Source organism: Lotus japonicus, chromosome 5, assembly GCF_012489685.1.
Source record: "Lotus japonicus ecotype B-129 chromosome 5, LjGifu_v1.2".
Lineage (NCBI taxonomy): Eukaryota > Viridiplantae > Streptophyta > Magnoliopsida > Fabales > Fabaceae > Lotus > Lotus japonicus.
Genome location: NC_080045.1, coordinates 27,258,097 through 27,273,548, shown reverse-complemented (window position 1 = coordinate 27,273,548; position 15,452 = coordinate 27,258,097). Strand labels below are relative to the sequence as shown.

General features: G+C 39.3%; 1 pseudogene; it reads left to right on the top strand.

The window, feature by feature from the left end:
• The first annotated feature begins 7,286 nt into the window (after nucleotides 1–7,286).
• LOC130717123 (uncharacterized) lies at nucleotides 7,287–11,338 on the top strand (annotated as a pseudogene).
• Nucleotides 11,339–15,452: the final 4,114 nt, after the last annotated feature.

Here is a 15,452-nt window from a genome sequence, read left to right as displayed (position 1 = left end):
CAAGAAAGTCAAAGAATCAAAGGCGTTGTCCTTGATCCAAAAGTCAAAGAATCCTTCATCATGGAGCCAAACGAGTCCATTGAAGAAATGTTTTCCAGATTTCAGTTGCTTGTAGCTGGAATACGACCTCTCAACAAGAGCTACACAACAAAAGATCATGTCATAAGGGTCATCAGAAGTCTTCCTGAAAGCTGGATGCCCCTGGTGACTTCAATAGAGCTTACGAGAGATGTTGAGCGTATGAGTTTAGAAGAACTCATCAGCATACTGAAGTGCCATGAGCTGAAGCGCTCAGAGATGCAAGATCTGAGGAAGAAGTCAATAGCCTTGAAATCCAAATCTGAGAAGGCTAAAGCTGAGAAGTCAAAAGCTCTCTAAGCTGAAGCAGAAGAATCTGAAGAAGCATCAGAAGATTCTGATGAAGATGAGCTGACTCTGATCTCTAAAAGACTCAATCGTATCTGGAAGCACAGGCAGAGCAAGTACAAAGGCTCTGGAAAGGCCAAAGGAAAGTCTGAATCCTCAGGTCAGAAGAAGTCCTCAATTAAGGAAGTCACATGCTTTGAGTGCAAAGAATCAGGGCACTACAAAAGTGACTGTCCAAAGTTGAAGAAGGACAAGAGGCCAAAGAAGCACTTCAAGACCAAGAAAAGTCTGATGGTGACTTTTGACGAACCAGAGTCAGAGGATGTTGACTCTGATGGTGAAGTCCAAGGACTCATGGCTATTGTCAAAGACAAAGGAGCAGAGTCAAAGGATGCTGTTGACTCTGACTCAGAATCAGAAGGAGATCCTAACTCAGACGATGAAAATGAGGTATTCGCTTCTTTCTCAACCTCTGAACTGAAACATGCTTTGTCTGATATCATGGATAAGTATAACTCTTTATTGTCTAAGCATAAAAAGCTGAAAAAAGACTTATCTGCTGCTTCTAAGACTCCTTCTAAACATGAGAAAATCATTTCTGATTTAAAAAATGATAACCATGCTTTAGTGAATTCTAACTCTGTGCTTAAGAAACAAATTGCTAAGTTAGAAGAAGTTATTGCCTGCGATGCCTCTGATAGTAAGCATGAATCTAAGTTTGAAAAATCTTTTCAAAGATTCCTGGCTAAAAGCGTAGACAGAAGCTTAATGGCTTTAATGATCTATGGCGTAAACAGAACTGGAATGCATGGCATTGGCTATTCTAAACTAATTAGAAATGAGCCTTCTATGCCTAACGCTAAATCTTTGTATGAATGCTTTGTTCCCTCTAGTCCCATATTGCCTGATCCTTTACCTGCTGAAGTTGCCAAACCTCCTCTTAAAAAGAGATCTTTCTCCATGTCTAAATATCATGCAAAAATTCCTTTACATTATCATGTTGAGAAACCCAAGGTGATCAGAACCTCTGGGGTAACTAACAAGAGAGGACCCAGAAAGTGGGTACCTAAGGATAAGATTATCTATGTTGCAGATATCCTTGATAGCTCCACTGAAACACCAATCATGGTATCTGGACAGTGGATGCTCGCGTCACATGACGGGAGAAAGGCGTATGTTCCAAGAGCTAAAACTTAAGCCTGGAGGCGAAGTTGGCTTTGGTGGCAACGAGAAGGGTAAAATTGTTGGTACTGGTACTATTTGTGTAGATAGTAGTCCATGCATTGACAATGTTTGATGAGGACAAGGACAAGGACAAGGGTCATGGAGCACTAAAAGGACTTGGAGGACCAATGACAAGGTCTAGAGCTAAAAAGGCCAAAGAGACTCTTCAGCAAGTAGTGGCAACCATTCTTGAAGACAAAGTGGTAGAAGAGATGGAACAAAAAATCATGATGATCACTCAGGCCCAAGAAGAAGAGCCAGCCCACGCATAGGGGCTGCCATGTGATGCTTTGTTTCATTTTATTTCAATAAAGATGCAAATGACTAATTGAATAAGTTGGATCCAAATACATTATGTTGCTGAATTTTATTTTAGTGTGTTTAATCCACTTCAAGTGGTGTGTGTGTGCATGTGACACATGAAGGGCTTAAAGGGAGGGACCCATTCCTTTCTTAAAACTCTTTGAATGTGTTTGAATTTGAATAAGTTCTGAATTGAGGAGTTACATCAGCAAAGTCAAAGGATTGAAGAGCTTTCAAAGCCAAGAATGGAGTTACAAAGACAAGGAAATTAAGTGCATAAAGAGCATTGAATGCTATGTTCCCTGGTCAGAATAACAATCAATAAAGGGAGTTACATGAAGCAATCAGCCACCAAATACACGTTCAGGGCTGAAGCAAATCACTATCTTCCTCCTTTAATTTGTAACTCCTAGCCTAGGATTCTTCTAGAGAAATTACACCTCATCATTTTTTGTAACTAGGCTGAATTTTCTTCTTCTTTATAAGGACCACTCCTTCAATGTAATAGACAGATTATGAATGAATTAGTATTTTTTTTTCCTGAGTGATTCAGATTTGTGAGAGTGATTCTCATAGTTCTTGAGTGATTCAAGAATTAGGCTTATCAAAGGTTTGTCACCACCTTTGTGTGAAGTCTTCATCTTCCATTTCACTAAAACTTCCCCTCTTTTCTGTCCCTTTCCCTTCTATCACGAAATTCTTCTTCTTCTTTCTCACATTTCAGAGTTCTCATCATCCAAGATCAATCCTAGATGATCCATTTCAGCCCTTGCATCAACTTGGGGCGTATCATTTGGTAATCAGAGCTCCGGTTCTAGGATTTTGGTTTCTTTTCTTATCTGGAATTCTGGTTAGCAACTCTTTGTCATTTCTTGTTACCTTGATTTTAGTTTTTGTTTCTTTTGGCTGAACCATTGCAAAAGTTAAGCCTTGTTAATTGTTCAGAATCAAAAACAAATTACCAAACGAAAATTCAAAAAAAAAATGAAAATTCAAAAAAAAAAGATGGCTGAATGGTTCTTGTTTAATTAGCCAAATTCAATTGTTCAAGGTAATTTTGTTGCTAGCATTCCAATTTATTTTCTTCTTTCTGTTTGTTCTTGAATTCTTCTTTAGTCTCTAAATATTTTGAGTCCTTTCCATTTCTGTTGTGATTTGTCTTGTCTTCTTTTTTTTCATATCCTAAAGTCTATCCTAATCCTTGAGACTTTGCACAAATTGGGGGTGTTCCTTTGTGTGTCTTAACTTTGATTTACTCACGAGATTGTGAGAATTTTTGAGTGGAAAAAAGCAAGAGTGCACATCATAGAAAAAAAGCTAATTTGAGGGAAAACACGAGTGAAGTGAGTTAAACACTAACATTTTTTTTTCTGTTCTACTTGAATCTTTTCATTTGTTCAAAGATGTCAGGAGAAGAGGAGGAACAACCTGTAAGGCCCAAGTTTTTCAGTTTATACCAAGTGAATAAATTCTTATTCACCGGTAGGTTTGAAGCATGGCAAAGGGAAACCTGAACAAGAGTTTAGTAAATGAAATAAATGTATGAAGGAGAAAGTTCAGGAAAAGTCTGAGGTTCGTATTGAAGTCGATAAAAGTTATAGCACGATCGTTTTACGCTTAAACCTAGGTCAGAAACCCTAGTATATAGCTAATTTTCACTTTTAGGCACGACGGAAGTTAATTCCAAAAATCTTCAGAGAAATGTTAGAACTTCTCTTTTTCCATATATCACAATCGTTTCGAGGCGAAACTCTAGGATCTACGAACGTTCGATTCCAATCATCGGAAGTTTGCCGAAACCGAATCCCTGGTATTTCAAAACCCTAGAATTCTCGACAATGAAGACTTTTTCTATTCAGAGCTTCAAATGAATATTCCACACGCGTACACCCATTTCTCTTGATGATTTCAATCTTTCTTCCGAAGGAAGTTTTCCATTCCGACATCCGATGCAAAAAGCAACTTATCGGGTAAAATAGTTTTATACCGACTATGCTTTAGTTGCCAAAAATACAAAGAGACCTCATTTTAGTTTTGGAATTCTTTCGCCAAAACATATCTATTAATTCACGGAGAATGACGCCGGAAAAATCAGATTCGCGAAACTTTCATTTTCCCGCGAATTTCCATCTTCTATATATAGCAAACAAGTGAGAAAAAAACACAAAACTCCTCCATTTTCTCTCCTCAAGGCCGCGAGTTCATCCAAGGAAGAAGGAAGAAGAATTTTCTTCATTACTTGCTTGATCGTTGATCCGTTAGTTGCTACTTCAAGGTTTCGAGGTATAGTCGCTAATCCTTACCTCTGATCGCTTTTTCCATAGCTTTTCTGTAGACTTTTCTGAGCTGATAGTTTATGGGTTTTTGCAAAACTATCCCGAATCTTTCATTTCTGATTCTAAACCTCTTCTTTATGTGCCCAAGATCACTTCTGCCGGATTAGATTTTCCGTTATGTCGCCGGAATTCCGCCGGAATCAATTTTAGCCTAAAATACCCATTTTTGGAGTTTTTGGAGTAAAGCTTCAACCTTTAGGCTGAAAACTATCGCCTTAGCTTAGTGCTAGTAGGATTAGTTGTCATAAACGTCGTTGGTGACGTCCCTGCAAAATTTGGTTTTTGGGATTTCAGTTTTGAAAATCCTAAGTTAAAAATCATGACCAAAATACCCCTGCGACAGTTTTTGATCCGATAATTTTTCCGAGTTCAGAATACCCTTAGTTAAGGCTAATGAAAGCATAGGAACCAAGTTTGATCGAAGAAAAACCGAGCCCCATAATTGCACAAAGTGGCCGAGCCCTATTAGGGGGGAAGAGGAAAATTTCCTTTTCCGAAAACTTGTCTTTCGCGCTAGATTATCGTACCTTAGAGTATAGATTACTTCGAGTAACCTTAGTAAGTATCGATAGCTTAGTTTTCGATAGACTCTGATAGTATTTCTGTGGTTTTGCTCTAAAGGTGATTTTGAGGAATTCCCAGAGGAGCAAGCCTTTGATTGTGAACAAGTGTTAGGAGATCGTCCTGGAGAATCTACAGGTGAGGGCTTCTCACTGAATCTCTAGTTAATGCCTAGGGTCGATGTTTCGACATTGTTTACTGTTTATGCACTGGATTGTGTGTGATTGGAAAATGTTTTCTGAGGCTTCGGCTGACAATGTAGATGATTCATCTACTGAATGTTTTTGAGATTGTCTTACATGCTATGTGCTATGTGGGTAATCTAGGATGTGTGGTGCATGCTTTATATGCTAAGTGCTAAGTGTTTATGATGCGATTTATTGATATATGACATGTTGTTGATTGTGATGATTTAAATATGCTCTGTACTGGAATCTGAGATTCTGAATGGTGAGAATAGCGGGCAGGTCATGCCGATTTTATTTTGAGAGTTTTGAGAAAGTTTGATAGGACGAACGAGGTTCGGGCCTTAATTTTGTTTAGTGGATCGAGACATCCTCTGGAAGCGACTTGGGATTGGGAGATCCTGAAAATGTATAAGACTTGCGATAAGACAAAATGGAATCTATTTTATAAAGAAAATTCATAAGACCTTAAATAACCTCAAAATCTTTAAGTAATGATAACAACCTCGAAGGAAGGCATTGGAAGTCAAATCATAGTTTGGAAAAACGAGGAGTGTCGTCGGATCCAAGTGTTGAGTTTGTTGTTGTGCTGTTGGAGCAGCGTTTGTTGTTGTGCTGTTGGAGCAGCGTTTATTGTTGTGCTGTTGGAGCAGCGTTTGTTATTGTGCTGTTGGAGCAGCGTTTGTTGTGGTGCTGTTGGAGCAGCTATGTGTCGTTATGAAGTGTGTCTTTTGGTCGCAGAATCGACTTTACCTTAGGGTAATCTTTTAGAGACTTTAACTTCCCTAGAACACGTGGCGACGTGTCGAGTGAGGACGGAGACGTTGTTTGACTAATCATTTTACATACATGCAACATTAATGGGGTATTAACACAGGACGTACTCTGGACCTCGTCGGAATGCCGTGAAAGAGCGTTTATAGACGTCTCTTGTAGCAGACCGAAATGGCAGACCTACGGGTTTACTGCTGATCTGGCTACCTTTGTGTGGTGTAAGAGGCACGCGGGCCGAAATGGTTCCACCGTGGCTGGTGTTAGGGCTGATCCGTTTGATGTCCATCCCTTTCCGGAATGCATGTGGTTAACTGGGTTAACCTGCATATCATTTCATGCCACATGCATACTGACTTAGTGATGAGTGTGTTTGATACTTGTTAGTTCTACTGGATGCATGTTAACTGTGTTTTACTGTCGTTATATTCTTTGTGGAATAATGCAACCCTAGGATGTTATCCCTAGTTATAAGCCTAAGTGGCTAATCCTTTAATGGTATCTATTGGTGGTATTATTTATATAATTCTTTGGAGTTGACCCTCGCGTCTTCTGTGTGTGCTTTGGCGAACAAACGCCCTTTGTCAGATGTCTTTGGCGGGCTGATTCATGATGGTTCATCCTTCGGGAGGAACTAGGGTTGAGATGCAGGAACTGAAGCGTATCGCGGTTGCGAGAGGAGGACGGATGGTGTATGTAGACTAGGTCGTTCTGGATTTCGAATTCGGACGACGATCATGCTAGCATGTAGGATTGAGTGTTAGTGTGAGCTCCTCGAGATGGGATTAGTGTAGGAGTAGAGTCCTAGCTCTGAACATCATTTGTTCCTTTGGGAACAGGGTAGTTTCCCACCTATAGCTTTTTGTGTGGTTTCTTTACGGGAATCACAGGGAGTTGGTTGGACTTAGGAGGTCTTGTTTTAGGCCATCTGGGCTGACTTATTCTCAGTTTTGAGGGATGGTGTTGCGGACACTTCACCTTTTTATTTGGTTTGTACATATTGCCTACGGGCGTTACAGTTTTCTTTCCGTCACTGGAGGTTACTCGTAACGAGGTTGTTACTTACAGCGGGGGCTGTTTATATATTGTATATTAGTTTTATTACCTTTTAGCATTTGGGTTTTATTTAATTCAGTCTTGTCTTAGTTATTATCGAAAAAAAATATATTCACGTTTTTCCGCATTAAGTTTATTTTGGTTACTAAAGTGACGCCACCGAAATCGAGGTGTTACACAACCAGCAGTGCAACTTTCGACCATCGAAATGCGGGCTCTTACTCAACATCTGGAAAACTTAATGGGGAGGCAAATTGAAGAGATCCACGAAAGGCTGGATCAAATGGAGAACCGGAACAATAGTGACAGTGAAGGCGGGAGGCCACGACGAATTCATGAAAATCCTAGACCTGCTCGGATTGAAGGAGTCAAATTCCAAATTCCTCCTTTTAAGGGAAAGAGTGATCCAGAGGCATACTTGGAGTGGGAACTCAAAATAGAGCATGTCTTTGCTTGCAACAACTATGAGGAGGACCAAAAGGTGAAACTTGCAACTGCTCACTTTTCAGACTTTGCTCTTGTTTGGTGGAATAAGTTTGCAAAAGAGAGATTGAGAAATGAGGAGCCAGCGGTGGAAACATGGGCTGAAATGAAACGAATCATGAGGAAAAGATATGTCCCTTCAAGCCATGCTAGGGATGTAAAATTTAAACTTCAAAAACTTACCCAAGGCAGCAAGAGTGTTGAGGAGTATTACAAAGAACTTGAGGTGCTTATGTTGCAAGCCAATCTTGAGGAGGATGAAGAGGTAACCATGATTCGATTTATTAATGGTTTATCTAATGATGTTAGAGATATTGTAGAACTTCAGGAATATGTAGACATGGAAGAATTGCTGCACAAGACCACTAAAGTTGAGCAACAACTCAAAAGGAAAGGGCTTGCAAGGAAGAGTTCTACCAATTCCAATTCATCTTGGAGAGACATAATGAAGAATGAAGGTCCGAGCACCCTTAGCAAACCAGCCACCAAACCACAAGCTTCAGCTCCTTGAAAACCTCTTGAACAACCATCCAAAAAGAGCAAAGAGGTCAAGTGCTTCAAATGCCAAGGTATGGGACATTATGCTTATGAGTGTGCCTCCAAAAAGACCATGATTCTTAAGGATGATGGAGACTACACCAGTGAGTCCAAAGGAGAACAAAGTGAAGAAGAAGAGGAGGCAGCCATGAATTGTGAACTGTTGATGATCCGGAGAATGCTTGGTAGCCAACAAAAGCCAAAGAAAGAAAGCCAAAGAGAGAATATCTTTCACACAAGATGTTGTGTCAATGGGCAGATTTGCTTGATGATTGTTGATGGCGGGAGCTGTACTAATGTGGCTAGTGAAAGAATGGTGGAGAAGCTGAACCTGGTCACAAAACCACATCCTTGGCCATACAAACTTCAATGGCTCAGCCACTATGGAGAAATACTAGTAAGTAAGCAAGTTGAAGTTGACTTTTCCATTGGCAAATACAGGGATAAGGTTCTTTGTGATGTTGTTCCCATGGAGGCTAGTCACATACTGTTGGGAAGACCATGGCAATATGACACCAACTCTGATCATAATGGCAGCACCAACAAGATCTCATTCCAACATCATGGCCAGAAAATTACGCTCAAACCTTTGAGCCCTAGGGAGGTGCGTGAGGATCAAAAGAAAATGAGAGAAAAGATTGAACAAGAGAGAAAAGAAAAGAGTGAGACACTTGAGAGAAAGCAAAAAGAAAAGAGTGAAACACTTGAGAGAGAGCAAAAAGAAAAGAGTGAAATACTTGAGAGAAAAGAAATTTGTTTGATAAAAAAGAGAGAGGTGAAAAGGATGATAGCTTCAAAACAGATCCTGTACTTGATGTTTTGCAAAAATCAAATTTTGAACACTAACACTTTTGAAAATTTTGAACTGCCTTCTAGTGTTAAATCTCTTTTGCAGGATTATGAGGATGTGTTTCCAACAAGTGTTCCAAGTGGTTTACCACCACTGAGAGGAATTGAGCATCAAATTGATCTCATTCCGGGAGCTTCTTTGCCTAATAGGCCAGCATATAGAAGCAACCCACAAGAAACCACTGAAATTCAAAGACAAGTGGAAGAACTCTTGAACAAAGGGTGGGTAAGAAATAGCATGAGTCCTTGTGCTGTACCGGTGATTTTGGTACCAAAGAAAGATGGGACTTGGAGAATGTGCTCTGATTGTAGAGCCTTGAATAACATCACCATTAAGTATAGGCACCCTATTCCTAGACTTGATGATTTGCTTGATGAATTGCATGGAGCATGTTATTTTTCTAAAATTGATTTGAAAAGTGGATACAATCAAATAAGGATTAAAGAAGGGGATGAATGGAAAACTGCTTTCAAAACTAAATATGGTTTGTATGAATGGTTGGTTATGCCTTTTGGTTTAACTAATGCACCTAGTACTTTTATGAGACTAATGAACCATGTTTTGAGGGAATTCATTGGGAAATTTGTGGTTGTGTACTTCGATGATATTTTGGTCTATAGCACTACTCTTGAGCTGCATGTTGAGCACTTAAGATCTGTCTTGAGTATGCTTAGAAAGGAACAATTGTTTGCCAATCTTGAGAAATGCACTTTTTGCACTGACCATGTTGTGTATTTCTTGGTTTTGTTGTGAGTTCGAAAGGAGTGCAGGTTGATGAGGAAAAGATCAAAGCCATTCAAGAGTGGCCCACTCCTAAATCCGTGGGTGATGTAAGAAGTTTTCATGGCTTGGCTAGTTTCTACAGGAGGTTTGTTAAGGACTTTAGTACCTTGGCAGCACCCCTAAATGAAGTGGTGAAAAAGAATGTGGGTTTTCATTGGGGAAAGAATCAAGAAGAGGCCTTTGCTGCCCTAAAGCATAAGCTTACCCATGCCCCTATACTTGCTTTACCTAACTTTGCTAAATCTTTTGAACTTGAATGTGATGCTTCAAATGTAGGTATTGGTGCTGTGTTGCTTCAAGAAGGCCACCCAATTGCTTATTTTAGTGAAAAGTTAAGCGGAGCTGCCCTTAACTATTCCACTTATGATAAGGAATTGTATGCTTTGGTGAGAGCTTTGAAGACTTGGCAGCATTATCTTTTGCCCAAGGAATTCGTGATCCATAGTGATCATGAGTCGCTGAAATACTTGAAGGGGCAAGGTAAGTTGAACAAAAGGCATGCCAAATGGGTTGAATTTTTGGAACAATTTCCCTATGTCATAAAACACAAAAAGGGGAAAAGTAACATTGTGGCTGATGCTTTATCCAGGAGACACGTGTTGCTTTCCATGTTAGAGACTAAATTGCTAGGACTTGAACATGTGAAAGAAATGTATGAAAAAGATGATAACTTTGCTGAAATTTTTGTGGCTTGTGAGAAAGTTTCTCAAAATGGATTTTATAGGCACAATGGATTTTTATTTAAAGAAAACAGGTTGTGTGTGCCTAAAATTTCCATTAAAGAACTGCTTGTTAAAGAATCTCATGTTGGGGGATTAATGGGTCATTTCGGAGTCCAAAAGACTCTAGAAACTTTACAGGAACATTTCTATTGGCCCAAAATGAAACATGATGTGATAAAGTTTTGTGAACATTGCATTGTTTGCAAGAAGGCTAAGTCTAAGGTGATGCCACATGGTTTGTATACTCCTTTGCCAATCCCTGAATATCCTTGGGTTGACCTGTCTATGGACTTTGTTTTAGGCCTCCCTAGAACAAAGAATGGTAAGGATTCAATTTTTGTGGTTGTTGATAGGTTTTCAAAAATGGCTCACTTTATCCCTTGCAGGAAAGCTGATGACGCTTGTCACGTTGCTGATTTGTTCTTTAAAGAAGTTGTAAGACTTCATGGGATGCCTAGAAGCATAGTTAGTGATAGGGACACCAAGTTCCTAAGTCACTTCTGGAGGACTTTATGGGGGAAGTTAGGCACTAAACTTTTGTTCTCTACCACTTGCCACCCACAAACTGATGGGCAAACTGAGGTGGTTAATAGGACCCTAGGCACCTTGCTTAGGACTGTCCTTAAGGCCAATTTAAAGGCTTGGGAGGCGTGTTTACCTCATGTTGAATTTGCTTACAATAGGGCTGTCCATAGCACTACCAATTGCTCTCCATTTGAAGTAGTGTATGGATTTAACCCTTTGACTCCTCTTGATTTGTTGCCTATGCCTAACATTTCTGTTTTCAAGCACAAGGAAGGACAGGGCAAAGCTGAATATGTCAAGAAGATGCATGAGCGTGTGAAGGCTCACATTGAGAGAAAGAATGAGAGTTATGCTAGGCAAACTAACAAGGGAAGAAAGGAGGTGGTGTTCCAACCCGGAGATTGGGTTTGGGTGCACATGAGGAAGGAAAGGTTTCCAGAACAAAGGAAATCCAAACTCCAACCTAGAGGGGATGCACCTTTTCAAGTGCTTGAGAGAGTCAATAACAATGCCTACAAAATAGAGCTTCCAGGTGAGTATAACATCAGCTCAACCTTTAATGTCTCTGATTTATCTCTCTTCGATGCAGATGGAGGAGAATTTGATTTGAGGTCAAATCCTTTTCAAGAGGGAGGGAATGATGAGGACAAGGACAAGGACAAGGGTCATGGAGCACTAAAAGGACTTGGAGGACCAATGACAAGGGCTAGAGCTAAAAAGGCCAAAGAGACTCTTCAGCAAGTAGTGGCAAGCATTCTTGAAGACAAAGTGGTAGAAGAGATGGAACAAAAAATCATGATAATCACTCAGGCCCAAGAAGAAGAGCCAGCCCACGCATAGGGGCTGCCATGTGATGCTTTGTTTTATTTTATTTCAATAAAGATGCAAATGACCAATTGAATAAGTTGGATCCAAATGCATTATGTTGCTGAATTTTATTTTAGTGTGTTTAATCCACTTCAAGTGGTGTGTGTGTGCATGTGACGCATGAAGGGCTTAAAGGGAGGGACCCATTCCTTTCTTAAAACTCTTTGAATGTGTTTGAATTTGAATAAGTTCTGAATGGAGGAGTTACATCAGCAAAGTCAAAGGATTGAAGAGCTTTCAAAGCCAAGAATGGAGTTACAAAGACAAGGAAATTAAGTGCATAAAGAGCATTGAATGCTATGTTCCCTGGTCAGAATAACAATCAATAAAGGGAGTTACATGAAGCAATCAGCCACCAAATACACGTTCAGGGCTGAAGCAAATCACTATCTTCCTCCTTTAATTTGTAACTCCTAGCCTAGGATTCTTCTAGAGAAATTACACCTCATCATTTTTTGTAACTAGGCTGAATTTTCTTCTTCTTTATAAGGACCACTCCTTCAATGTAATAGACAGATTATGAATGAATTAGTATTTTTTTTTCCTGAGTGATTCAGATTTGTGAGAGTGATTCTCATAGTTCTTGAGTGATTCAAGAATTAGGCTTATCAAAGGTTTGCCACCACCTTTGTGTGAAGTCTTCATCTTCCATTTCACTAAAACTTCCCCTCTTTTCTGTCCCTTTCCCTTCTATCACGAAATTCTTCTTCTTCTTTCTCACATTTCAGAGTTCTCATCATCCAAGATCAATCCTATACGATCCATTTCAGCCCTTGCATCAACTTGGGGCGTATCAATGTTTTATTGGTAGACGGTTTAACTCATAACTTATTGTCTATAAGTCAATTAGCAGACAAGGGTTATGATGTTATCTTCAATCAAAAGTCCTGCCGGGCTGTAAGTCAGATCAATGGCTCTGTTCTGTTTAACAGGAAGAGGAAGAACAACATTTATAAGATCAGATTATCTGAGTTGGAGGCTCAGAATGTGAAGTGCCTTCTGTCTGTTAATGAAGAGCAATGGGTATGGCATAGACGGTTAGGGCATGCCAGTATGAGAAAGATTTCTCAGCTGAGCAAGCTAAACCTTGTCAGGGGCTTACCCACTCTGAAGTTCTCTTCAGACGCTCTTTGTGAAGCATGTCAGAAAGGCAAATTCACAAAAGTCCCTTTCAAGGCAAAGAATGTTGTCTTAACCTCAAGGCCGTTGGAACTTCTGCATATCGACCTGTTTGGACCAGTGAAAACTGAGTCTATAGGTGGCAAGAGATATGGGATGGTCATTGTTGACGACTATAGCCGCTGGACATGGGTAAAATTTCTAACCCGCAAGGATGAGTCTCATGCTGTGTTCTCTACCTTCATAGCCCAAGTGCAAAACGAGAAGGCTTGTAGGATTGTGCGTGTCAGAAGTGACCATGGTTGAGAGTTTGAGAATGACAAGTTTGAGAGTCTGTTTGATTCCTATGGAATTGCACATGATTTCTCTTGTCCCAGAACCCCTCAACAAAATGGTGTTGTTGAGAGGAAGAACAAAACTCTTCAGGAGATGGCTAGAACCATGCTCCAAGAAACTGGCATGGCTAAGCACTTTTGGGCAGAGGCAGTAAACACAGCGTGTTACATTCAGAACAGAATCTCTGTGAGACCAATTCTGAATAAGACTCCCTATGAATTGTGGAAGAATATCAAACCCAACATTTCTTATTTTCATCCTTTTGGTTGTGTTTGTTATGTTCTTAATACTAAGGATAGATTGCATAAATTTCATGCTAAGTCTTCTAAATGTCTATTACTTGGTTACTCTGTGTAAGACCCGAAATTTAATATAACGTTTATTTATTTAATCTCCTTAATCATGACAACGCGTATTATTTATTAATTAATTTCAATATTTTTATTTTATAGAGTTTTATTTAAATAGAATAATAAAATTATAATTATTTTTGTGTGTGTTATTTCATTTTAATCTTAATAATTTCTATTGGTTAATTATCCCTTTCTTTATAAAGATGACCTGCTCTAACATGTTTCCTTCTCATAATTACCTATGTTAGCCTATCACCAAAGAATATTCTTTATTCTTTTCCCTCAACCACTCAATTAATTCATTCTCATCTTCTCATACCATCCACTATCTTCCCAACCACTCATTCAAAATTCAAATTCCCAATAACTTCTTATCTCTCCTTCACGTGGTCCCCACTTCCCTAATAAGCATTGATCTTTCTCTCTCCCTCCACTCACTCTCTCAACCGTCCCCACTCTTTCTCCCTCTTTAGTCATTAAATTAATTTTCTTCCTCCTCACCTTTCCTTGCACGTGAGCCACCCCCATCAGATGAAACCATTTTCCTTTCACCACATGCATGTACCATACATGATGTATGAACACACCATTGGTCCCACATACTCACACAAAGGATGCACATGCCACTCATTAAAAATCTGAACCATATCCCCTCACACACACTCGACCGTTTCTCTCTTTCTCCCACAAAAGAAAAATATCTTTTCTTCTTCCTCATTCTATTTCTTCTGCAACTTATTTTCTTTCTCCTCACCACCATAGTGCCTTCCTGCAACAACACCACCACCACGTGCCAAAACCGCGAGCACCACCACCTCCATGCCTCCTTCACGCAGCAATCACCACTGTCCCTGTTCTGTTTTTCCTCTCCATGAGAGCCACCACCAAAACCCTAGCCGCCACCTTTTTCCTCCGATCTCCGGCGAGCTCCGTTCTGAGAAAGAAGGCCAATTTCTTGAAGCTTTCGACCTCCTCTTTCCAAATCCAAAGTCAGATCATTGTTTAGAGGTGATACTTTGTCAATTTCAATTTCCCCTTTTCAAAACCCTAACTTCTGTCTTGTTCATATCCTAAGTTCCATTCTCTGAGTTATGTGCCTTATTATTCAGTTTCAATAGCTACTGGAGGAAGGGGAGAGCACGACCAGACCAGAGGAAGAGAAGCTCAGTCCCATGACCATGAGACTTGAGGTAGAAGGAGAAAGACATAAACTTTGTGCTTAAAAGCTTTGTATCAATAGGGTCCCTTATGCGTCTGATGTGTGTGGTGTGAGTTAGTGTTTTGGTTGTTCAATAGCAAAGGGTATGAGAATTTCAATTGTATTAGCTCCTTAGTCCTTACTGTATTATACATGATAGATTTATGAGAAGAGGAAAATAGGATTTTAGCTTATCTAGCTGTTAACTAATTAAGTTGGAAAATGGAAAATTTGACTTTCAACTTTTGAAAGAGAACTTATAATTCGTTTTGTTTTGCTTAGAAAGTTTTGGTATAGCACTTGGAAATACATGTCTTCATGTACCATTGATGGTTGTAGCAAAAATACTTTAAAATAAGAATAATTCTTCGCAACTTTTACTTGTTCTAGGACTCCTTGTTACTGCCACATTTTTAGGGGCATAATGAGGTTTCAATTCTAATTAATTTGAGGCTGATTTCTATCAATGAAAGGGACTACTATATATATATATATATATTGAGTTCTTTAAACCACAATCCCTATTTTAATATTAACTGTACTTTAGAGTGTGTATTTTGGAATTGTAATTTTGGAAACCGTATGTTGAGATGGAAGTATGTTAATTGTCCATTCTTTTTAATCTTTTGAATTTCAACCCAGAAATGAAATTAAAGAAACCCCTTTTAGGCTATTGAACTATTATGTGGGTTAGTAGCTTTCCAATCAATTATATTTGCCCTGTTCTTAGAATCTTAATAACTGAAAATGATTTTGAAATTTACTTAGGAGAAGTCTCATGTTGATTCAAGGTTCTAATTTTGCTTTCACGTGAATATAGTAGGCAGGTGACCAATTGATAAATCATTTTTGCAAAATTGGCATTGGATTAGAAAAG